This window comes from Sebastes fasciatus, chromosome 5, assembly GCF_043250625.1.
Source record: "Sebastes fasciatus isolate fSebFas1 chromosome 5, fSebFas1.pri, whole genome shotgun sequence".
In the NCBI taxonomy this organism is placed as follows: domain Eukaryota; kingdom Metazoa; phylum Chordata; class Actinopteri; order Perciformes; family Sebastidae; genus Sebastes; species Sebastes fasciatus.
This window is the reverse complement of record NC_133799.1, coordinates 37,096,688-37,114,251: the sequence shown is the minus strand read 5'-3', so window position 1 is coordinate 37,114,251 and position 17,564 is coordinate 37,096,688. Positions and strand designations below refer to the sequence as shown.

Sequence of the window (17,564 nt, the reverse complement as noted above, 5' to 3'; positions counted from 1 at the left end):
CGGCAGCGTCACGTCGTGGCCGCGTCATGCCCACCTAGGGTGTTCACACTAGATGCGAGTTACCCACGTCTCGGGAGCGTCCCGGAGCTACCTGTCAGCTGTGTTTTTGCTGTTGCTGACAGCCCTTTCTTTCTACATAGAGTTTGCCTTTTAATGGCCATTTAACTTCATAATAAATGTGATTTATATTTATTTAAGACAAAAAAGGGTAAGAACTGTGTGGTAATTTGTAAATATTATTAAAAACAAGCAAATAAATTCATACATAAATATTAATATATAGCCCATATAAATCCCTCTTTTCTGTCAGTGAAGAGGGATTTATATATATACAATGAGGAGGGATTTCTATGGGCTATATATATATATATATATATATAAATCCCTCTTCATTGACAGTGAAGAGGGATTTCTGTGTTTTTATTTTTTTATTACAAAAAAATAAATAAATACATTAGTAGTAAGAGAGAGCCTACAGCAATCCCTCTTCACTTTGACTGGCACAGTTTTAAACAACATTTCCAGGGGGTTTCGGGTTCCTGTTCTACAGCATTCCAGGTTGCGGCTTTTATCGAAAACGACTTAATTTACATCTGGGGCGGGACAGCAATTTACATTATAAATGCTGATGTTCCGACATCTCAGGCAACTTGGAGCTTTTCACCACCTTGTTGCTGAACTGCGCCTTGATGGAGAAAAACACCTGAAGTATTTCAGAATGATAAATATAAGTAAAGTGTTTTTTTTTATTATTATAAAACAAAGCAAAATAAACAGTTTCGTTATTTGTTAACCTTTAGAAAACGAAAATTATTATTAAATATCTTTAAAAAAATTAAATAACACCTCTAAAAGAAAGAACAATAAAGTTACGTGGTGTTTGTTGAGAGAGAGAGAGAGAGAGAGAGAGAGAGAGAGAGAGAGAGAGAGAGAGAGAGCGAGAGAGAGAGCGCATCGGAAAAATACTGCCAACTATCACCTGATGTTCTTATAACCTATTAACCCAGTCTATTATATGTATAGCATATGCAGGGTTTCTGCTATGACTACTACAGTGTTTACATAATTAAAAGCCTGTACTATATTAACTTGATGGAAACCTGCAAGCAGACAACTGCTTTATTTAGGAGTATTTCAGAATAAAAGCATTGTGTTAATGAATGAATGATTCTGTGCACTAAAAACGCTAGAGGACTTTTATTTTGAAATCTAGATAGGAAGTGTAAAATATTGATGGTCAGTGACATATTCTACAGATGTCTAGACATGGAAACTGTAGTAATCTTGCTCATATACTGTCAATAGATCACCTTCACTGTCTGTTGCTGCTGGGAGACGCAGCCGAGAGGTAAGCGGCAAGCGTGAAAAATAGGCGAGCCTTCTATTCTATAAAATAGACGCGCGTCTGACGCGCGTCTCATGCGGGCAGTGTGTCCACTCTAACCTGTTAACATGGACGCCGAAATAAAAAACAACACGCGACGTTGCCGTCACGCGAGCATGATGCGCGATGTGTGGCTCGGGCTTTAGACAGACCTTTAATTATCCGCTGATGAACTGAGGCTGTATTTGTAATTAGAGAAAGAAAATGTTAATGCATGCTATAGAGGATAATGGCGCTCTGTGCATCACGCTGCCCATACATAAATCTACAGAGTCTATGACTTCACTAATCTGATAAGGCGACACGATCACACTGATTACTGTTAATATGTCCTCACTGCAGAAAGTCAGTTTTTAAAGCTGTAAAACGCACAAATAGCCAAATCAAGAGTTATTTCCCTTCCTCCGTTCATGTGAGCGAGACCCAGACCGAGGCTGGAGCGCAAGCCGTGACGACGTGCCCAAGATCCTGGTACTTTTTCCAGGCGGAAGTCGAGCCATTTTGGCTTCATGCGCCACTGAGCAACTTTCATAGGAATGAACGGGGCCCCGCCTCCAACGCTGGATCCAGTTCTCTTAATACATCCATGACCTGTACACACCGCTGCAGTGGCCACATATCCCCGCCTTATCTCACTCACTCAGCGCTGTCTTCGCCACTCGTCTCATTCGCTCCGGTTGAATATAATTCGCAGGTCCTGTCATATCCTTTAGTGTTTCACAGCAGTAGGCGAGATTGGAGCATATATGATTTTAAAAAGTTATTTATATAAAAAGATCAATATATCATGACAGTAGAGCATGAGACAGGTGATCTGAAATAATTCATGTGCCTCTGTGTCCTCTGGTGCTCCTAACAGCATCTGCAAGATTTCACAGAACGGAGGAAAACAAGCAGTCAGAGCTGATCTGGAGTCTGCTGTCCAGCTGCCGTCTATGAGAGCCGGCTGTCAATCACTCGCAAACTCCGACCAAACGGTCAAACTAGGCAGCGCTGATTAAATATGAATCAATATTCTGTTACGTTAATGCCTATTTCTCTCCTCAACTGTTTTCAGAATCATCTTGTAGTGCACGGTTTAGCTGTAAAATGAGAAAGTTTGTGACCCGGCAGTCATGTTTAGATCTGTTGAGGAAATACCAAGCACCACCCAGCAGCCGGAGAACAGCCAATAGGAACGCTCTCTCTCTTGAATGACTTGTGATTGGCCAAAGTTTTCCGTCACGTGCTAGATTTTCTAAAGCCTGAAAACAGAGCCATGAGGAAGAGCAGAAGTCTAGTTATCTCTCAGAACACTTGAATTACAATATGTTGCAGCTAGCAGGAGAGTGTCAGGTCACACACTGAAAACTGACATGAGTATACACAATCACGTCTGTGTAACTCCACAATAAACATTTTATTATGATTCATTTCCAAAAGTTGAAACCATCAAATGGACTGTAGATTAGTGACATAAAAATGCTTGAATCAGACTCTTTACAAAATTGCAATTGACTTTTATTTTTGGAGCCTGTGGAGGGCTCAATAGAAACCAGCAGGTTGTCTGCATCAGCATTTTCAGAGCAGATATTGATTTGTAAAAGAAATGCAATGCATCAGTGTATTGGTATTTTTTTTACCAAGGCCTAAAATGCTTCATGCCATATTCGTGTGATGTTCTTCTGGAACAAATAGAGACATACTGTATCTAAATATTAGTGCCTGTGTGCTGTAGTATTCATACAACAGGCTATATTAAGCACTGCCGTGTCACAATGAGAACGCTCAAGCTAAAAATAGAGAGCAGCAGAGCTGAATGAAAATGCAAGGCAAATAGATTATACCCCTTTTATGGCAGTTTGACAGACGTGGTGAGAAAACATTAGAAGGTAAAGTTTGTTAGTGATCTCATATCTAAGAACTGTCATAGTCTATGGTGCACAGTGGAACAGACTGTCATCCTCTCCTCTCCTGAGAACTCCACTGAATCCTGCTCAATTACAAAAAACGGCATTTAACATTCAAAGAGTCGAGCGCATAATGCTTCAGATCACTCCCCTGATTAGTATCCGTGCTTCAGTCTGCTGTTTCAAGCTGTTTTCAACTCATTTCTCAGTCTGGCATTTAGCTACATGGTAAATACTGGAGAATGGTGCGAGGGTTAAACTACAGCTCAACGAGACAGAGCGAGGTAGGCACAGTCAAGATCAGCATCGGTAGATGAGAAGGTCCGGCCTATAGAAATAGGTTAGGAGTAGAACGGACATTCCCATTCAAATCAACGTAGCAGATTTGTCAGAGCCGCGTCGTTCATACTCGCCAAGCCTAACTTTGTTTCCTGCATTCTGGTGACTTAAAGCTGCAGTGGGTAGAAATGGAGCAAATATAAATAAAAAAAGTTATGTTTATAAAACGGTCACTATATCCTGACATCAGTGCATGAGACAGGTAATATGAAAAAAATTATGTGCATCTGTGTCCTCCGGTGCTCCTAATGCCAAGCACCGCCTACCGGCCGGAGCATAGCCAATAGGGATGCTCTCTGAAATGACCTGCGATTGGTCAAAATCTCCTGTCCCGGGCTAGATGTTCTAAAGCCTGAAAACAGAGCCATGAGGAGGTGCAGAAGTCTAGTTATCTCTCAGAACAATATTACAATTAAAATATGCTGAAAGGTTATTATGGGATTTTTGCCCAATGATGCCAAAAATATACTGCCTACTGAAGCTTTAAAGAATGAAAATTTCAAAATAATTCTAATTATAAAGTACATTGCAATGGCAGTTTTATCTTAAATAGCCTACTTTTAATTCTGAAATACAGAGCAACTGGCCCCTCGGGTGTGAACTTGTGTGAACTCTGGCATCATCAGTTTCCTTTCATTCACTCATTCATTCATTTTCTGCCCCTGCTTGTGCAGGCTTATTTCTTTCTCCTACTCTCCATTTCTCTCTCCTTCTCTCACTCACTGAAGGTCCTTTCAGACACTACGTGACAACACCACCACTGCGCTCTGAAACCTGTTATTTCCAATGGATTGCGCCACGCCACGGCGGCTTTTTGCTGCATCGAGTGAAGCCCAACTTTGGGTGCAGCGCGCACTGAAAATGTGCAGCCCTCTTCCCCCAGAAAACAACATCTGGTGTAGCTGTATTGTTGTCCGGGTGGAAACAGTAGGGCATATACACTCTGTACAGTGCCACAAACAGATTGAGATAACGAAAAGGAAATAAAGGTGTGACCATTTGTCATAAATCGGGAGAATTGGGACCGTTGCCATTGCAACCGTTGTAGCAGGCTTACTTCTGTATAAACTAAACAGACTTAAGGCAAGTCGCAGACTCACTGAGGTGAGGTTTTGCATTAACGACTAAAACGAGCAGTGGAGTAGTAACCTTACGAAGCATAGAGAGCCAGAGGACATGAGTACAATTTAATAACTTAATGCTTCATCCACACACTCTTGTCACAGCGTAGGAAAGCACAGTGCTATCGCCAGATGAGGGACAACTTTGTCTGTTGTTACTAAAATATTTTAACAGCAGCAGTCATACAAAGCATAGAAAAGTTCAGTAAACCCTCAAAACAAACACAAAGAACAGTTGTATTGTATACAATATATAATGTATTACATACATTATTATATTCGCCAACCAATAAAGTGGTGAATATTGACCAACTGATCAGTACATGGAGCAGGTGTGGTAAACTGCTACTTTCCTCAGCTTTTCTCAGTCAGTTCTGGGATTGACACAAAGAACTTTTCACCCACAAATGTACCTTTCACAGAGTTTCATGTGGAGCAGTCCTGCAGAAAAGCAGCATTATTATGTGAACAATGTGCTGATTTCAGAGATTGTAAATGTTTGCAGGAGAGTGCGTGTGTGTTCTTGACAGTCAGTCAGAAGTTTCCTATGAGCAGCCCGCCCCTAAAGGGGGTGTCAGAGCTCTTTCCTGGAGGAGAAAAGTGATGCATTGCACCCAGCTGCACAGTCGCTGACTCAAGACTCCAACCAATTTTCTTTTAAAGTCAGTGATCAGTTCACCTCCAGTATTATTGGATTTTGGCCTGACACATTTTGTTTCTGAATCTATGACTTCAAAAGGTTATTAACAGCCAGCTCACGTCACTAATCACAGATGCCAGGCGGCTCTTTGTAACGGAGTGAAGGGAACGGTATTAAAGCCAGTTTCCTCTACCAGGTGGCCGCTCACTTTCAGGGGGAACTACAGCTTGTTTGATGTGTCTTTTGACCCTGTGAAATTGCAGGAGTTCATTTCGCTGAAATGATAAATCTTTATGAGAAACATGAGCTGGCAGGCTTTTGAAATGTGCTCTGTGATGTTAAGTTGAAATGGATACCCCCTGTCAGAGCAGCCACAGCAGAGGTAAAGAGAGATGCTCTTTGTTGCAGATGGATTTAATGCCACTGACTTGCTTATTTGTGTTGAACCAGGTCCTGCTGTGGTAAAACCCCTCTTTTGTAAATGGAAGGTTCAAGCTTATTCTTGGCTTGTTAATAAATAAACAAGATTTTTTTTTTCTTGTACTTGTACTCAGGTCCCTTTTAACATTGCTAGATTGATCTTTTTCCAGAAGGTTCAGCACCATAGACTGTGGGGAAGGGTAGAGGTTTACTACTGGCTGCCAGAGCCAGAAATCTGGATTGGTGGAGAAGCCTGGATGGCACGGAGATGCAGTGAGCAAGGTGGAATGTCATAGGCGGTGACAACTGTCAATCAAGCAGATACCTGTACAGTATAGAGAGGCAAAGACCCCCCCCTTCTGGTGGACCACCATGGGACCTTATTTCGGAAAGAAATATGAACTGTACTCAACGGAGAGAGACAAATATTTTTGATCCCGTTTGAATTGCACCATGAATCACACAGATGATGTTTGTCAATTTAAAAGATGATTTTGCAATTCAAGAAAGTCTCAGTTTGTTATAAAACTGTTATAAAACTTTCTAATTACTGAAAATACGTAATAAGAAAGACTATAGCCTACACCCAAAAGTCGCGTAAGTGACGTCATAACCTGCCTCCCGCCTGTGTGTTTTGTACTGGGATGAACTCACACCAGCAACAGGTCTGACTCATTCTTTCTCTTCCCAGCTGATAAACAGACCAGGAGTCTCTGGATAAAACACATCAGGTCAGATCACGTTACATTTGTGCGTGGAACATAGTTAGCTAGCTAGCTAGCGTTGGTGACGTATATTGTACGAGACGTGAGATGTAGTTCACTGAGCGGTTTCACACAAAACTAAATGATACTACGACAAACTGAGACTTTCTTGACTTAAAAAATTATCTTTTAAATTGACAAATGTCAATCGTGTCAAATGTGTGATTCGTGGCGCAATTCAAACAGGATCAAAAAATGATTTGTCTCTCGTCGTTGATTATCGTACATATTTCTTCTGGAATAAGGTCCCATGGGCTCTACCGGGAGGGGCGGGACTTCACCTTTCTATAGTGGCTCATGCCATTGTCCCCTTTACCCTCATTCGATGAAGTTCTTCTGAACCAAATCAATATTACTGCTAGAACTACTGTTATTCTGATGGTTGTTTGGTGTTGGCATTTTTTTCTTTAAGTGTCTGAATTGAGGAGGAACTTGTAAGTTGTTTTCTTTGCGTCTGAGACATGTCTTATCAGTGGTAACGTATGAGCGCAGCGTAGAGCGGCGGCGATTAGCTAGCCAGTGGGGCATATACACGGGAACTCACATGCACAGAAATGTGTGTACAGCGCAGAGAAGCTCTGATTACAACACACACAGAAGGAGAGAGACTTCATTCTCTGCTCAGATAGACATTATTCCATTATATCTTTACATAGCAAATAGTTGTTTGATGCCATATTAATGCTCTGAATATGGAATTTAGCACCTTTAAAGTCAGCTCTGTTCTGAACAGGTAGTCAGTGGAGATGTTTAATGCTTGATTTATACTCCTGTGGCTGTGCGCATATGCATTGTACTGTAGCGGATTGCACGTAGGATGTAATTTCTTTTGGATTTTGATCCTTTGTCAGGCGGTCTTCGATAGGTGTGATTCAATAGTTCCATATAAGTTTGGCCCAACACAACTCCATGGCTGGAAATAAATGATGTTAGAGTTGGATGATGAGGAGGAGCTCCTGTGCCTAAAATTAATAAGGTGGTTGTTGTGGTTTTAACGGATGTGAAGTATTTGCCCGGACATGCCACCTCCTGGCTCTGATGTCCAATGAAACTTCTGCGGTGTTCGCGTTGCCTGACGCAAAGTCACATTTAACTTTGCAACACATTCTCATTCCCAACTCGTTGAATACAGAGGCTTGGTCAGTGGCCCCAACGCTTTGTCCACACTGGGAACGTCAGGACCGCGTGGCGGCTGCGTTTCGCAGCTGCGTTGCATGGTGGCTGCGTGATTCACGTGTTGGGTGATCACACCAGCTGCGTTTCAGCTGCGTGTCTGCTGCGTTTCTGCTGCCGCAGTTGCTGCTGTCAGCACTTTCTTTCCACATAGAGTTTGCCTTTCATAATGGCCATTTAATTTCATTATAAATATCATTTATATTTATTTTAGACAGAGAAAGGTTAAGAAACGTATGGTAATTTGTAAATAATAGTAATAATCCACAATTAAAACCCCGTACTATATTCATTCATGGAATTCTCAAAGTCCAGCACATATTTCAGAATAAAAGCCTTGTGTTAACAAATGAAGGAATTCTGTCCACAGAAAAAAAGCTTCAGGGCTTTTATTTTGAAATGAACCCTCTAGCGTCAGTTTTGGACGCGTCAGGGACGGCGTGTCAATATACACTCGTTATGCATGGTGTATTTTCAGAATAAACTTCTGTCTTCACAGGAAGTAAGGTTTCGGCAACAAAACCACTTAGCCTCGATGTGTCGGAAACAGCCGCTGAGGGCCACTGACCAAGCTGCGGTACTTGATGAGATGGGAGTGAGAACGGGTTGAACATAACAAGGCTAATATTCCATTCTATATTTTGAACAAATAAAATTAGAAAAACCCTGCATTCATTTTTACAGTCTAGAGGCCATGAGTGGTTCTGTATCTTTATGTACTTATCATTTGCTTCAGTTATTTCAGTTATTGGCCATGGCAGTGGCTGCCTGATGAGCACTGATCAAAACATGCCGGGCGCTCTAATCTTTTAAATAAATGCGTTTAAAAAAGCATGAGAATTAGTTTTAACAACAAGATTCAATCCATATTTAACTGCATACTGGGAAAAAAACAAACAAAAAAAAACATCTGCTTTGCTACTAAAAATGCGAAATGGTTGAAAAATAATCTGCTTCGATTTTGGAACAATTGTAATAAACTCCCATTGATTTAATAAACCAGCAACACAGTATCAATAGTGCAAGACAGTCTAGAGAATACAATAATAATAATATATTTGAAAAAGCTAATAATTGATATTTTTTACTGATGCTTCTATGGATTATTAATAACCTAATAAGTATTAGTTAATAGTGTTTAATAACAGATAATAGCAAGAGGCAATAACATTAGTAATCTAATATTTAATAGTTAATAAACATGAATCCTAAGACCCAATAGTGACTAAAAACTAAATATCAACCCAGCACTCATTACACAAAAACCAGGGCTGTCAATCGATTAAAATATTTAATCGTGATTAATTGCATAATTATCCAAAGTTAATCGTGATTAATCACAAATTAATCGCACATGTTTTATCCGTTCAAATGTACCATAAAGGGAGATTTGTCAAGTATTTAATCCTCTTATCAACACGGGAGTGGGCAAATATGCTGCTTTATGCAAATGTATGTATATATTTATTATGTGCATGTGATTATCATAAAGTGGACATGTCTGGAGACTCGTGGGTACCCATAGAACCCATTTTCATTCACATATCTGGAGGTCAGAGGTCAAGGAACCTCTTTGAAAATGGTCATGCCAGTTTTTCTTCGCCAAAATTTAGCATTAGTTTGGAGCGTTATTTAGCCTTTTTTGCTACAAGCTAGTATGACATGGATGGTACCGATGGATTCATTAGGTTTTCTTAGTTTCATATGATAACAGTATCTTCACATTTTCATCTTTTAAAACTGAAACCAATACAACTTAAAAATTGGATTTATGTTAACACTTTATCGTGTTAACTTTGACAGCCCTAATAATAACCATGAATAACCTAATCTTAAATATGTATTACCTTTCACAACGTCTAACTGATTACTCAATAATTAATAATATATTACTTATTAACTATTGACAGGCTTGCTAATAGTTAATAACATTAAATACCTAATACTCAATAGTCAGTTACTGTTAATAACACAATGCTTAATTGTTAAACAGAAATAAGCTAAAATGAATTTGGTAATAACCATTTATAACATAATACTTCATGTTAATAACCTAATGTGAAATGAATACATGCTTTGACTATCTCCTTAGTTACATTATAGGTTCAGTCCATATAAATATGAATTGGTAAATACTAGGGCTGGGACGATACACCTATCTCGCGTTTCGATACTATCATGATACTTGGGTGCTGATTAGATATGTATTGCAATTTTTAAGTATTGCGATTCGATATTGCGATTTGTTGTGATTTTTGTTCACTTTTTTAAGACTAGACCATAGGAAAAATTTAATCATAAACTTCTAGGGACTTTTACTTTGGAAAATATCTAAATTAATCCAGTAAGAATGTTTGATTTTCATCATGTATGTAGTCAGAGATGTCCTGAAGTCAAACATATCAGTTATTGTCGGGAAATATTTATTACATTTTTTTCAGCAACCAAAAAAAAAAAAAAAAGAAGACATTTCCCTCACAGATTAGTGGTATTTTCTTTTTAATTTATAAGGGACATGTAATGTTTTATACTTCTGGTTATGATAATAATAATAATAATAGTAATAATATAATCCAATCAATCTTATTTCCATAGATGTATTTTGTATATACAGTTCCCTTTGTTAACACCTTATTTTGAAAACCGGACGTAGTCCCACGTGTCTACTTCCTCTAACTTCTCCAAGGTGGTCTCTAGCTCTCCTGTCAGCTCCGTTCTCTTTATCCATCCATGGTCAGCTCCATCGGGGCCGTTTCAATGCAGAGAACACAAATGTCAGTATATGGTGCTCTACAGTCGTAGCGTCGGCCCATTTGACCACGGTGATGAGAGCGATGGCCGGCTTGACCGCACGTTCACGCAAGACGATAATATTACCTGTCCGTGACAGAGTTAGCATGCAGCTTTAGCCATGATGTCTAGCTCTGCTTTTCCCGTCAATGAGCCCAGCCGCCCTACGGAGGAAGTTCATTTCGGCCGCTTGTATCCGCGATCTCATTCGTTCGGTCACTACCCAAAGCTCATGACCATAGGTGAGGGTTGGAACGTAGATGGACTAGTAAATCAAGAGCTTTGCCTTCTTTTGCCATCTCCCTTTTCACCATGACGGTCCGGTATAGCCCCCGCATAACTGCAGACTCCACACAATTTCAAAATCATAAAAAGAAATCGCGATACATAGGTGAATTGTTTTTTTCCCCCCAACCCTAGTAAATATTAATTGTCTGTCTGAATCCTCAGTAAAGTGATCACTGGATAAAACATGCATTGACAAACATATTTCAGATAATGACGTCTACTAAATATATAGTCGGTCTTGAAGCAGTCTTGGATTTTTCATGTTCATCTTTTCTATTCTGCCCTTTGTTGAGATTTCATCTTGCATTTATGGTTAAGACACGAGGTATGAAATAATTGTAGTTGTGTTCCTATCTTGATCTCCGCCTCTCACATTCCAAGTTAATGGAAGTAATTATAGCTCATTTATTTTGTAAGCTCTGGACATTTAATTGTCAGGGAAATATGTGCCCATACTGTGCCCCTTTTGTTCTTTGCTTTTGAGCTCTGTTCCTGTGAGAAAACCCCCAGGACTCCAAACTCAGTGTACTTTCCTTTTTCCTTTCTGGATTTGACAGCTTACATGCTGCTCCATTTGTGGAGCAAAGGTTGTGACCCAGGAAAGCCATTAAAATCCACTGTGTAAAGTGAAAAATAGACAAGCTTTTGGAGTTCAGAAGTTCGCGCTAGTTTTAGCTATTAATGGTGATATGGGATGGATTGGAGACATGTGCAGTGATCTGGATGTGAAACAACATCTTGAATCGGGGGGTCTTGCATGGACATCCAGGTTACAGTGCAATGAGACTATAATCCGTATGTTTCAGGAAAGATGGTCTGGTGCTGTTTGGTACAAACCAACATCGCGGTCATAGTTTCTCAGAAAAGCAAGCATGTTGGTTAAACCTACCTGTTACCATCAGCCATAGAAACAAGAAGGCTTCACTGCCTTCCTGAGGAGGGAAGGTGATACTGAAGACAAATGATTTAGAGTGATGCAAACAACATGCTTTTCGGCAAACCTTGCTTTTTTTTCGTCAGTTTAGGTAAATTGACGATGAGGAATTACCCTGAGCAATTCCATAGCAGCCCGTTTAGCGACTGTTGTCTGTAGTGTACTCCCTCAATACTGGACCAATTTCAAGTGTTGCCCCCATTAGTCACTTTAGCCCTGTTTCGACCGCAGGAACTTTCCCCTGGAACTAAGAACCTTTTGAGGAACTCGTTGTGTTTCGACCGCAGGGACCAGGGTCTAAATTGAGTTCAGGGGACATTTTACGGGACCTTTTTACCCCCCAAAAAAGCCCTGGTTGGGGAGTAGTACTTTCTGAAAGTACCGCCACTTTTGGGTGGAGTGTGCGGGGATGACCGTTGCTGATTGGTCAAACATGCACACAGCACTGCTGCTTCAACAGCTTCTACTCATGAACCGTTTCATTCATAAACAAGGAAGTACTCCGGTATTGATTTAGGACGAGAGGAGAGCATTTCTTTTTGCTTAATAACATTGAAAGTAATGTTCGGCTCTGCCGTCAGCTTCTCCGACTCATTTAAAAAAAGACAGAGAGAACAAGAGAGAGACATGGTGCGAGCGGTAGAAGAGAGAGAGACGTAGCAGTAAGACGGTGCTGTAAATGACAGAGAGAAAAGTTATTTTCTGATTGTTTCATGCCGTTAACGTTCTAAAGCACAAATAAATAACTAGGGGTGTAACGATACGTTTTACAACGATATGATACGATACGGTTTCCATGGTTCCGATACGATTCAAGGACGATATTTGGCTCATCTAGAGCAATACGATACGATACAATGAGTTGAAATCGATACAGCAACTTTTGTTGCCAAAAATGTAATCAGTGTGACTGTGAAATAAATATCTGATACTGGACAGAGCAGGTCAGGATTTTATTTGAAAATAATAAAAAGTGCAACTTCAGGACCTGCTGATTCAGTTCTCAAGACACAAGGCAGTGCAATGTTTAACACAAAATATAATAAACCAACTTCTATTGAAGTTAAATGAACAGTGGTTTAACCTGCTGCTTCTGTCCTCATTTTCAATATAAACAGTAGATCAATAATACAGAGATCAACCGCTGATAGTGATCAAACAGCTGACAGTGATCAAACAGCTGATAGTGATCAAACAGCTGATAGTGATCAAACAGCTGATAGTAATCAAACACCTGATAGTGATCAAACAGCTGATAGTGATCAAACGGCTGATAGTGATCAAACAGCTGATAGTGATCCGATCGCTTGGAACAGAATCATTCCTCTACAAACGCTGTTTAAATAATCTGCTGATAGTAATCCAGTAGTCTACCTACAGGGTTCATTTGGGCTCTTTTCATACATGAAAACATATGGAACAACATTTTAAAGGTCCCATATCGTGCTCTTTTTCAGGATCATACTTGTATTTTGTGTTTCTACTAGAACATGTTTACATGCTGTAATGTTAAAAAAAAACTGTATTTACCCTCTGTCTGAAACGCTCTGTTTTAGCGCATTTTGAAGGAATTGCGACGAAATTGCAACATAATTGCGTTGCTAGGCAGCAACTTGGGTCCATGTGTACTTCGTGTCAGCTGATGACATTCACATATGCTGCAACCAGGAATAAACTGGAACACATTTAGAATTTTTACGTTTAAATCTGTGTAAAGGGTCTAAATATTGTATATTTGTGACATCACAAATGGACAGAAATCCTGACAGCTTGTTTCAAATGCAGAGTTTCTAAATACGGGCTGTGTGTATTTCCCTGTGGATTGAGTGTTTCGATACTTTCACATTATTTATATAGCACTTAAACCTGCTTTATAATAAAAACACATGAAAATGTCACTTTTTTATAATATGGGACCTTTAAAACTACGTTAGACTAACGTTAGTTGAATTTCTGTTTTGTTTTCTACTTTACTCCCGTCGTGATAATTTGACTCGCAGACCGTCTGCTCTCCGTCTGGATACGTGAGGCTGATGCTGCGTGTACATAGATATCATGACGGTGAAAGGAAAGTCATTTTCTCTGAATGAAAAACCGGTGGGTGAAGCCGTCCCCGTCAAGTGATTGATAGCGCCTGCTCTCGTAATGCCCCTAAAATGAAACTCCGTCGACCGGCTCCTCTGCATCGCAGCGCCGGCAGCTCATGCAGAACTGGTGCCCGTCTCCCTCCACGCCGTTACCGGGCGAGAGAGCGAGGAGTCCAGTGCGCTGTTCGTCTGCATGCACGCCATGGATGCGTGCTCGCGCTGCAGAGGGCGGAGCTGGCGAGCTGGCGCATGTCTGAGAGTGAACCGGAGTAACGTTTAATATTTCTTCACTAATAAAAGTGCTAAAAAACACTTTGACATAACGTTTGTCATCCTTAAATACAAGGTGCAAATCATTAGTATCAATACAATCCATTTTTGCATTTCAGAACGATTTTATATCGATATACGTCTCCCGTGAAGGACAACTTGCCGAGTACCTATCGATGTAGTTGGATCGTAGGAATATAAATCGATACATCGATGTAGTAGATGAATCGTTACACCCCTATAAAAAACACTCAACAGATGATTTACTGTGGAGACAGACGCTCTTAGTTTCATTTTCCTCCGCTGCATTTCATTCATCACATCCAACGTGCATCAGTAAATATATGCAGCAGTAAATATTGTCGCAGTGAGACTAACATTTTTTTTTTCCAGCGTGTTTTCTAGATGAAACAGGCGGACACACTGAACTGCAGGCTGCAGAGTGTTGACCACCAGCAGCCCTCGTCTCATCTCATGATGCTTTTTCATACATCAGCGGACCAACTAGCCTAATCTTCGCAGGTCTTTAGACCGCGGTGGAAACACAGACTACAGTGGGCTGAAGGAACCTTTCAATTCCTTGAAAAGTAGTTCCTGGGTCTAAAAGTCCTGAGAACTTTTGGTGGAAACTCAACTTTAGACACAAAAACATGGGGAAATAGGGTCCAGGTTGAAAAATACCAAAGTTACCCTTAAAGTCCATGTGATCAGGGCACATGCATGGGAATGACACAAAAACACTTTTCTAACTCTATGAAGTTTTTTGAATTTCATTTATAGGAGGATTTAAATCAAGTATTTTGATACACTGAGTAGCTCTTAAATGGGAGGTTCCTTAAAATCAGCTTTCCTTTCTGATTTTTGGACCTCACCTCTATGAAGCGGCTGCGTAGTGTGTCCTGTTATTAACATTGGTACCGAAGGCTTTTGGTGCTAATGTCTCTAAAAGCCCAGTTCGATTAATGACTTGGTCTGTTCCAAACAAACGAACCCCCCCTCCTACCGCTCGCTCTCCTCTGCTGACGCCAGGTAAAGCACGAGGGAGGAGTCAGTCTTACCTGCGCTGGGTCAAACTCTCAGCAGAGCTTCCCAGCGGAGCAGAGCCCGCCTCTCAGCCTCCAGCTGAAACCCAACACCTGTGACATCATGCATGTAGACATGGACTGCTGGCCGGCCCCTGCTCTCAGAGCTGCAGGCTGTTCACTGCTCTTCACTCCCAGGAGAGATCAGCAGCTCTGACCCGCTCTACCAGCCACTAGGAGCTGATCTGCCTTCAGATCAGTCACGCTGCTGCAGAACTCCGGAGCCTCTTACCTGTGGCTGACCTCAGCGGCCGCACACCTCCCCCGGGCTCAGTGCTGCATCTGGTTGGAGGGGGGATTGTGTTATGGGCTCTGCTACTTTTGAGGAACAACGCTGAAGTCTGCTAGCACTAATTCTCCTCAGGATACTCTGTTTTTTTCCCTCCATGGAGTTTGGCACAGGTAAGCACTTGCCTTTTAGCAACTTGTGAAATTTTCATGCTGAACGTGGCCACCTGCTCACATGCCTTTTGAGACTTTCTTTTTCATTAGAACTTTGATAGTGGCTCTCTGAATATCTGCCTATCACAGGTTTAATTGTAGGATTCATGGATTGCACTTAACAACAAAACACCCCGATGGAGTTGTTCTCTACAGATGAGGTTTCTGGGCACATACTGCACACACACATGCACACTCACACAAATAGCAAGCTATGGAGACAAGAGAGAGAAGAATGAACAAACAAGACGGAGCACACACTGAAGACTTCTCTTTGCCTGCAGGAGTGAAACTTTGAGTCCAGTGTGATTCAGTGCAGATACATAGAGAGCTCTACTTGCTGTCCTTGTTGGATGCTTTTACCCTCCTATATGTTTCAGCCAGCCTCCACTGTAAGAGGTCAACTCTAACAGATTGTTCTTTAATAGAGCTTTGTGGTAATACTCATGATATTCATTTTATTTGTCGAGTAATCTTCTGACAAAGTGCTTCAGGGCAAATTAACAAATCTGATCAGATGCTTAAGATGCACATTACATGAAACCTGTGAGCAAAAATCAAGATTATGAGGTACTAAGGACTATACAAGTTAGTAGGGCTGGGACGATACACCTATCTCCCGATCCGATACTATCACCATACTTGGGTGCCGATTCGATATTTATTGTGATTCTACAAGTATTGTGATTCAATATTATAATTTATTGCGATTTTTTAACATTAGACCATGGGGAAAAGTTAAATCATACACTTCTGAGGACTATTACATTAGAAAATGTCAAAATTAATACAGTAAAAAGGTTTGATTTTTCATGTTCTGAAGTCAAATCTATCCGTCATTGTCAGGCATTATTTATTATTTTTTTCCCAGTTACCCAAAAATCAAAGATTAAAGACATTTCCCTCACAAATTAGTGGTATTTTCTTTTGAATGTATAAGGGACATGTAATGTTTTATACTTTTGGTGAATATAATCCAATCAATCTTATTGCCATATATGATGTATTTAGTTTTTACAGTTCCCTCTGTTAACACTGGCTCTAGAAAGGGCATTTGCGTTTTCGCACCGGCCAGCATAGTTATCAGACACACTTGGCATAACGGGAGAAATTTCAGTTGGTTGGAATCTGCAACCTCCCCGCTAGACGCCACCACATCCTACACACTGACCCTTTCAGTAAAAGTATCAATACCATACTGTAAACAATCCAGCTTTGAAAATGTTACAGAATTATAATCAGCAAAATGTATTTACAGTATCCAGTGTCCTGTGAGTGTTATGCTGTTATATATTATAATATAGATTTATTATTACTGATGCATTAATTAACTAGTAATTGGAGGTGTCATATAAATGTAGTGGAATAACACAAATATTGAGATGTAGTGGAGTATAAAAATGCATAAAATGGAACCTCAGAATTGTATCTAAGTACAGCACTTGGGTCAATTTATGTTCTGGCCCAATGTTGAATGAATGAATGAATAGTTCTATTTCGGTCATACATCAAAAAGAACAAAACGTTACAGTGTGTGTGAATATATACCAACACTGTATCCATTTCACACAACAACGTTCAGATAATCAATGACCAAAAGGAATAGGCTGAAGCCCCGAGGCTTATTTTAGCTTCTCCTATACAATCCATAAGATAACCCAGAATATCAGCATTACAAAGGAAAGACAAAAATAACATTTACTCTAAATTGTAATCCTTAATTATTTCACATTTTAAGGCTTTTCTGAAGCTCAACAGAGAGCTACAAAATGTCAACTCATCACTAAGCCATTCCATAATTTGACTCCCAAAACTGACACACATTTATATTTTACATTGGTTCTCACTTTACCTGTTTCAAAAATACACAACCCTCTTGACTTATAATGTCCTTCTTTTAATTTAATTTCTTTTTTAATACAACAGGAAGGCTTTTATTCCT

The 17,564-nt window shown here is 40.2% G+C and overlaps 1 protein-coding gene across 17 annotated transcripts in view; it reads left to right on the top strand.

Moving 5' to 3' along the window:
• Window positions 1-17,564, top strand: part of ptprfa (protein tyrosine phosphatase receptor type Fa) — a 452,868-nt gene that overhangs the window by 83,397 nt on the left and 351,907 nt on the right. The window contains exon 1 of one of the 17 annotated variants that reach the window (XM_074636840.1): window positions 15,285-15,583. The exons of the other annotated variants lie outside the window; for them this stretch is intronic. The gene's annotated coding sequence lies outside the window, so the exon portion shown is untranslated. Of the gene's footprint in view, window positions 1-15,284; window positions 15,584-17,564 lie in introns of those variants that run through there. 17 annotated transcript variants of the gene reach the window in all.